This window comes from Anser brachyrhynchus, assembly GCF_964034855.1.
Source record: "Anser brachyrhynchus genome assembly, chromosome: 5".
NCBI classification, from domain to species: Eukaryota; Metazoa; Chordata; class Aves; order Anseriformes; family Anatidae; genus Anser; species Anser brachyrhynchus.
The window spans coordinates 30,326,575-30,335,331 of record NC_137699.1 but is presented as its reverse complement, the minus strand read 5'-3'; positions in this window follow the sequence as shown (position 1 = coordinate 30,335,331).

The following is an 8,757-nucleotide window of genomic DNA, read 5'->3' as shown; positions in this document are numbered from 1 at the left end:
GTATACTCACCATAAATGGGATGCAATGTCAGCATCTATAAATTTCAGCATTATCCATGGTCATGCAGGTATTCCTTTTAATTCGTTGCTGAAATCCCTAGGCTGAAATGGCCTTTTTCTTCAGTGCAAACTTCTTTCTCCACATAATTCAATTAAAGCAAGTGAAGCCTGTCCTAGAAAGCTGGACATCGCAACAAATCAACACCATAGTGCAGCGCAGATGTTGGCAGCCTTGTCTGTCCATCCAGAGTGCAACTGGAAACTGTTTACTGGAAAGTGATTGCTAATTACTCACCACAAGGTAAGTCTTTGACACATCAGCAAGCGCAGAGCTCCTTACAGCTGAAGGCAGTGCTGGCCAGAAGGATGAAGCTGCTGGAGTCCTTTCTGCAGTAAGTTAGCTGCAGAAGCCACTATCAGAGAGGGAGGTGACACTAGCAGGGAGCCCCGTGTCAACAGGCAGATTTCCCTGGGAACCAGATGGTGATGGGGTCCTGCCCTGTGGGAAGGGAGAAGAAAGAAGGAGCAAGACCTTGGTTTTGAAACTGAAATTCCTCAGCCTGCTCAAAGAGGCAGATATACCACAAGTCCTGTGCTGCAGCCACATCCTGAGCAGTCTGTGGGGACCTCTGCTGAGATGGGCCTCAGAGCAGGCCCCCGACATTGGCAGTCCTCAGACCCCCTGCTGAACCTGCTCCTGGTGTTCCAGACCTGCCACTGCTACCGGCAGCACTGGGAAGGGGCAGGGTTTGCTCCCAGTTTGCTGGGAGAAGACAAACTCTCCCTGGAACCACAGGGTTAAGCAGTGTGTGGTAGGATAAAAGCTCCAGCCATCCTTTTCCCCTATGGGAAACACCTGTGAGTTCTCCTTGGTGGAGACCTAGACATCATTTTTCTGCACTGCTCTTTTATTAAGCATTAGTAACCTAATTAAATTGATTCACAGCCTTTTCTTCAGTTCCGTTTCTGCATTATTCCAGCTGGTGGTGGCACACGGGATAGAGGATGGATTTTAATGCCCCTTTATATGTCTGGCAGGAGACAGACTCTCTGGCAGGAGACAGCCTGTCCCTAGGGTGCTGTCCATCTTCCAGCTGCATCGCCACCACTAGCACATCAGAGTCCCTCTGTTTTTAGGGCCAGATTTCAGTCGTGAGGGTCTGTCCCCTTCTCACCAGTCAACAACCACACAGACAGGCAAGGAGCATTCAGAAAGGGACAGTGCCCTCTTCTCTTTCCCTCAAACCCTCCCAGCACTTGGGGTCAGCACCTCTCCCTGAGGGACTGCCAGGAGGGCCTGGATTGAAGCGGCGGCCCCGTGGTGAGGACCCGAGGCAGCGCTAAGCACCGGCCAATACACGGGACCATGCAAGAGGAGTCACAGCAGGCAGGTAGCAAATACCTAATCCCCCTAATTAAACAACATCAGACTTTGGAAACTAAGTACCTGATGGCATCTCAGGATGGAGAATTTTGGGGTTTTCCCTTAGATGAAACCAAAATTCAAGGGCTAGATCATGAGCCCCAGGAGAGCCCAGACCTTGCACAGACAACCTACATGATTACTACAGTGACAAAACCAGTGGCATGTAAATTTTTTGTCATGTGTTTTATTAGCAATTTCCAAATTCTGTATTTTACCTCAGATTGCTGAAGTAGTCTTTCAACACTTTACTGAAGAATTGAGTGGCTGATTTATAGTTTGACCTCAAAAGCAGCCAATATTTCAAACGAGTTTCAAAAAAATTCAGGGAGATCAAACTCATATGACCACATGTCTTGGAAATGGCTGCAAACAACTCCTCAGAACAAATTCCTGGGGCTTTCTGTAGCTTTTGTCAATGCTGGGGGGCAAAAACTGATGTACGATTGTTTGATGTAGGATCTGTGATACTGTTCCCTCCACCACCACTTCAACAAACACCCCTGGAATACAGTTTAAAAAACAGATCCAGAAAGATTACAAAATTAAAAGAAAGCAAGTGTACTAAGCTCAAGTGCTAACTGAAGACCAAAGCCTAAGGACATTCAGGATCACAGCAATATCAATATCACTCATTCAAAATAAACTAGAGCAAAAAGCAAAGGAATGATTATACAAAGCAGAGTAGAATAAAAGAGAAATTGGAAAGAGGAACCCTAGGGTGAAGTTTAAGATCTCTGCAGAGCACAGTTTGCATTGTGTCCCAGGGTCCGTGTTCAGATGGCACCACACGCACGCCTTGCTCTGTCTACAAGCAGAGCACAAGCTCTGCTGACTCCATGCAGCCAACAGTTATATCTATTCTGGGGCTCGGTGCTAACAGACTTTGTGAGGGAGCAACGAGGAAGGGAGCAAGAATAAAGGCTATCACCTCCTAAATCTACTGTGATCTACACATACATTCAAGTGGGAGTTACTGCAGTAACAACACAAATCCCAACAGAAGTGATGTAAATTCTTATAAGTGTCCCTTAACCTGATTCTCCACCTCCTCCTATCAGGCAATATTTAGCAATAATGTGGGAATGGATCACAGAGGATCCGCACAGAGAATTTTCCATTCAGGAGAAACACTCACCGATAGCGCAGGTTCACAGGGGCTCGTCCTTCTGTTCTTACAGGGAGCTTCTCTGAAGCAACAAAGTTGATGGGAAGACACTGTGGACAACCTAGCTTACATAAACCAGCTTAATAAATCAGCTTAATAAATCAGCTTAATAAACCAGCAGTGCCAACATCGTTCAGGTGAGCTCAGCGCCCGCAGGCTGTGCCTGTGAAGTGTGGTGCACACCATGTCTAACTGCCTTCTGGTATCTTTACTAACAAGTTACTCTGAGTGACCATATTCAAGAAAGAGCTGTAAGGTTTTGGTCACACAAATAAGCAGCAGTAACACGAGCTGCGGAAGGGGTAGTGATATATACTGCAGGTCAGAATAGTCTTTTGTCTATTACAGCCACAGCAGCATGCTTGTTACCAAGAGAACATGAAAAAAAAAAAAAGATTTAATTTAGCCCCAATTTAGTCCTAGGGCAATGACTTCTTTTACTACTGTGGTCAGTTTGAATTATAACAAGCATAGAGCATAAATTCTGACAGACGGTCTATTTGGTTGTCCCCGCATTTTTACGAAGCACCCTTTCCATCAACTCACATGGTCATACAGGAAAAGATCTTTCAGGTCACCCATTAAAAAGGGGTTGTCTGCCCCTTTTCTGGCAAGTACAAAGAAGGCCAGTAAATAACACGTGCATATCTCTGAGACGGTTTAAATTCAAAGCAAATCTCACGCCCAGCGTGGGGATGTGCTCCCCAGGTTACAGTGCCTGTGCCTAAATCCAGCCCTGCCCCTTCCTGGGGGGACACACAAAGGTGGAACAGTTCCCTGCAGCAAGTAAAAAGCTCTAAAGCTGCTCACCACGGCTCAGCCCTGCCAGGAGCCTGCCTGAGCCGCGGGCTCTGGCAAGTGCTCTGGTTCTTTTCTCCATCTCAGGGGACAGAACCCTGCCAAGGCTTTTTTGGAAGTCTGTGTGGTTTCTACAGTTGTTGGATCTTGTCACAAACAGGTCTGCGTTTATTGTCAGCCTTGTGATGCTTTCAGCCCTCTCCTTGAACACAAAGCCTTTGTTGCCTTTCTAAAACGTAGAGCTGCTAAGCAAGGAAATTACTGGGAAGGCTTCCATAAGGGCTTCTGTGCCCCGGGAAATCACAGCAATCAGTCTAATAGAGAAATTTAACAGAAACTTGCTAGCAGCTTTGTCACAATAACTGCACACCGCTGAGGTCACTGTAACTCTGCCGTGCCTTCAGTCACCTCACCGCAATGCCCCGGTGTTTCTGCCACCTGCTCGCTCCTCTGCCACTGACTGCTGCGAGGCTCAGCCATCCTGTCCTTGCTGCACCACTCCGGAGGTGAGGAGTGGAAACAGCGGGGAGGGGGAGGATATTAACAATGCAAACGTCCTCGAAAAAGCAGATTGGGAGCTACATTTATGCATTTCTCTGGTAACGCGTGCAAATAAAAATCTGACTTACTGTCAGCGGACAAATGCTGTACGCCAAGTTTGCCATTGACGCATCAAAGCCCCTGAACTGGAGCGAGTCGGGAAGAGCTTTGGGAACCGCACGTGGGCAGAATGGACGAGCTGCAAACTGGCACCGCTCTTCGGAGGGATGCTGCCAGCCCTTCGGCTCAAGATCAGCACGGGGGAAGACAGGCTGATGAAGCGACACCACGTCTAGCCTGCAGCACACAAGATAATCAGCAGAGATTGAGGCGGTATGAAAATCCTACACATATAAAATGCTAATGAAAGAGTTTGCTTTTGCAAAGAAAATCTGGGACCTTGGAGAATTACATCAATTCCCTTAAGATTCACTTAATGTGTATGTTACAGCAGAGGCACTTACTATTAAGTACAAGTAATTTACTAAGTTTTTCTTACATTATTGTAATTTCCTTTTTTAATGGTTTTGCTTTATTGGAAAACTTTCCTATTAAAGTTGGTTGTTATGTCGTCCTCCTCACGCAGAAAAAAGTTAACACAGCCAAGTATGCAAGGCGAGAGGATTGCAATGCCCTTAAGCTAAACAGAGTTTTAAACACGGAATTAAGTCAGTACCATCACGGCGTAGTCACAACCTGTGCTTACCCGGCAGCATGTGGCCCTGCTCCCCTGCCAGTCTCAGCAGCTGGGCAGGGAGGTGGGACGGGCTCCGACCTGCTGACCTCCACACACAGCTACAAATCCCAACCCAACCCGCCTAATGACGAGGAATGAATCTGGAATACTACACAGAAGAAAAAAAAAATAAAACACTAAATGTGATTGTGCCATTTCAATGAGCCTAATTAGCTAATAAAGGTCAGTCTCATTAGAAGCTCTTCAGGGAAGGAGCCACTGAAAGAAATTCAACAGCAAAAGGATTTTAACAAGCTGTCCTCCCTCACCTGCACCAGGCATTTCAAGGAGGACTCAGTGAGAAGCCAAATCTCTTGAACAAGCGATGAAGGAAGGTGTTGATACACAGGCGTTCTGCGACAATAAAAAGTCACTTCTTAACTGTCAGAAGATCATCCAATGTCACGCGAAAGCGTTCTGCTCACTCTCTGCATGGGAGATGTTGGCTGTCCTGAAAGCAAGCCTGCCTCTGAACTACATCCCCTCTGAAGAAGAAATAAGTTTTGAATTCTTTTGCAGCAACCGTAACAAAGGTGAAACAACATATTCTAGTTGATTTCTCTTAGGTAGCCTATATTTCAAATAAATTCCTGCATTCCTTTGCCTAAAGGGAAGAATAAGTGCAGAAAACAGAGGGCTGTCAAGCAAATAAATGAAGCAAAACACCTAGATTCAGGTGTTTCCTGTCAAAATGCTGTTGTTTTCTTTGTTTACTTATTCTTTTTAATTTGTTACTTAAATCAAAGTAATTAAAAAATATACATTCACCTTAATAGCTATATTTTACTGGAAGTCATTTGGATTAAACTATCTCGACTACCTCTTTTGACAGCCATGGAGCCCCCTCTGACTGATCTCTGCTCTACTGCTGCAGTATGGGGAGTGACCGCTGTCATGGGGTGTACAAAATTAACATTTAGGGAGACTTGGAGGCTTGGAGGTGGGTGTTTGCTTGACTGACTACAGAGACAGAGCCTAAGGGCCTCTGAGGACCTGAAGGGGCGATTTCGCTCCCAGCTGTTCACAGAGTCTGTTTTTCCCACCTTGCTTTTATACAGAGACATTTGCTAGCCCTTTTTTTCTGGCAAAATCCATCTCTGTCACCAGCCAGCCGGAGCAGCAACTTGTTCAATGTCGCCTTGCCCCGTCCCTGCCTCTGCTCTCTGAGCAATGAGCAGGGAGCTGCTCCACCCAGTGGGGATGAGGAGCAGACACCACAGAGGCTTCCTCAGCAGAAAAGCATAGAAAACCCAACGTGGAAGAGTTTGAGAGAGGGATGAACACCCCTTCTCCTCAGGGGAAGATCACATCCCATCACATCCCACCTTCCAGCTGCTCTGACTGCGTGATGCAGCTGGGAAACCAGGTCTGAAGCCCGCAGCAGAGCTGTATGCAGTGCAGCTTGTTGCTTGTAACACCGAAGGAGGACGCTGGTTTGTGGCTTTGGGCCTGCCTCCAAAAACTGACCGGTTGTACAGACTCTGCCCTGGCCATCCAAGGAACACCAGGTCCCCAGGCTAACACCAGTGGGACAGCTGCCCCCAGATGGGAGTCTGCAAGGGAATGGTGGGGGCCTGACCCCAGGAAACCTGGCTGCCGATAAAACACTCCTTACTTCAGTGCTCCGTAACTACAATATACTATAGATGGGGCCGGGACAAACTGCTCAGACCCATGCCCTAGCCCTTCCCTCGCACACAGCCAGCACTGGCACCAGCTGGACAGACTCCTGTACCAGGCGGGGCAAGCGGCTCTGTGGGCAGGTGAGGGGAGGCCTGGGCTGCAGTGCTCCAGCTCCGCCGCCTCACTTGGGCAGGCTGGCCAGGTCAGCCTCCCTAATTTCAGCTCTGACATGCTGACTGCCCCATCCCTTGGGGGCAGGACAGTAACTCAACGGAGGGACAAGGCCAGAGGATAAGAGAGATGCTGTAAGGCTGGTCCTGTGAGCACAGCACTACTTTGGGAGGAGGTCACCTCAAATGACAGACTGACCACTGATTAGTGGTAGAGCTGGATTCCTGGCTACCCCTCTCTATAAAGGGACAAACTAAAGGGAGATTTTAAAAAGCATATTGCAATGTAAGCACATTTTCTGACCCTAGGAAAGAGCCTCCTAACTGTGGCAAGAGCTTTATTTTATAAACCCCACAAGCAAACCAAGCTTCCAGCTATTCATATGCAGACAACACATTTCACTTCAGGAGCATTCCAGTGCTGTTTTAATGCTCGCATAACTTTACTGAAAGTGTCAAAAACCAGTAAGCACGTTTCTTTTAGCTGTTGAACACCAGCAGCAGCAACTTTACAAACAATTCTTACAGGTTAAACTGACCCCACTGCCATTTTATGCCCAGCTGAATGACTGAAAACTCCATCCCAAGAAACCATAGGGCACAGTAGGGGTATGTTCTGCATCAGCTGCTACTTTAAGATTAGGAACCACATCCATTAGCCCACAATGGTGGATGTAACAAGCAGGAACCGCACATTTCTTATCACTCGACAGCTGATTCCACCTGCTGAGAAGCTTTGCTGTCTACAGCCTTGATTCAGCACAGCAGGAGGAGAACGGCCTATGACAACCACACTACACATCTAAAACATTTTACAACCATAAAAATGTAGGAGGAGAAACACAGGGAGCAGAGCTGCCACTTATACAAAGTTAAAGGAGCATCCTTGAGAAGAGACCAGCTTTTGTAAGAAAACCAGGACGCGCACTTCTTTTCAGTGCCAGCCTGTGTCTGGGCGACGTGAAGCAAGAGGAGAATAGGGAAATCCTGCAATAAGAGCATTACGTACTTTCTTGTAGTATCAAACTTCTGCCGAACTACCAGCAAGCTTTCTTATTTACCATTACAACTCCGTAACATTAATTAGCATTTACTAGCTGAGAAACACCCAGTTACCCCTCAGACACAGAATTTCAAAACCAGAGAAATCAACCCTGATTTCTCAAGGCAACAAATTACAACTTTTATGCTTGGATGTATAGATTAAAAATTGTACTTGTGGCCCATGGGATCTTTTCCGCAGCAGACGGCATTGAGCGGAGAACAATTTACCTCAGGAACTTCAGCTTCAGCGCAGCCCCAAAGCACACGGCCGCCCTTCTCTTTCCACAAGGCTGGCAGTAGCGTAGCTCCCACCTAACACCGGTCACCAGCAGAGAGCACAGCTCCTATATCATTATTTTGCTAAGCAGATCTCCAGATGCGGCATGAGGAAAGCACAGTCCCCGTTCCCACTCTCCTCAACCTGAGGCAGAGAAGTGAAATGGGGTGGCACCATTTTCCCCCCCAAAATGTCGACGCGGCTGGGCAGAAAGCCCCCACCTCCGGACTCCAAGGGGGCCGGGAGGGGAACAACGCTTGCGGAGGGCACAGGGAACGGTCCTGTCGCCAGGAGGCAGCGACAGGAGACGACAGACCCGCGGGGTGTCGCGATAAACGCCCCCAGCGTGCCCGGCCTGTCACGGGGAGGGCACCGGCCCCAGGGCCCGCAGCGCCCGCTCGCCGTGTCGCAGGCACCGCCAGGGGGAGCCGCGAGCCTGCCGCTGGAGCACCGCGGCCCTCCTCGGCCGGGCGCCTGACGGGGCCGAACCGGCAGCGGTCCGTCCTCGGCTCCCCTCACACCACGGCCTCTCCTGGCGGGGCCTGCCAGCTGTCCTGCTTGTAAAGAGGTACGTGCGGGTACATTAGTACGTATTTCCTGTCATTTCACAAATTCTAGGATGTTTCGTCTGCAGGTTGAGCAGAGCTGGGGTGAGACCGCCACGTTAGGTGTTGGCTGTAAAACTTGGGGCTGCACATCTAAACCCAGCCTTGTGGGTGCAGCCCCTCTGAGTGAGGTTACAAGCAGAGCAGGGAGCCCTGCGGCTCTACCAGCTGCTCATGCCATCTTTCGGGGTTGACAACTGGAAGTAGCCTGTTTTAGAGCACCAGTCCCACTTAAAAACAACACCTGTGAGATCCAGTAGCTTTGGTCAAACAGTGGGACTTAAATAAGAGACCCATTGAGAAACCTGAAGTGTTTTCGTGTGGTCTGGTGGATTTGGGCTAAGAGAAGCCCTAACTGGAACAGAGAGCGCAT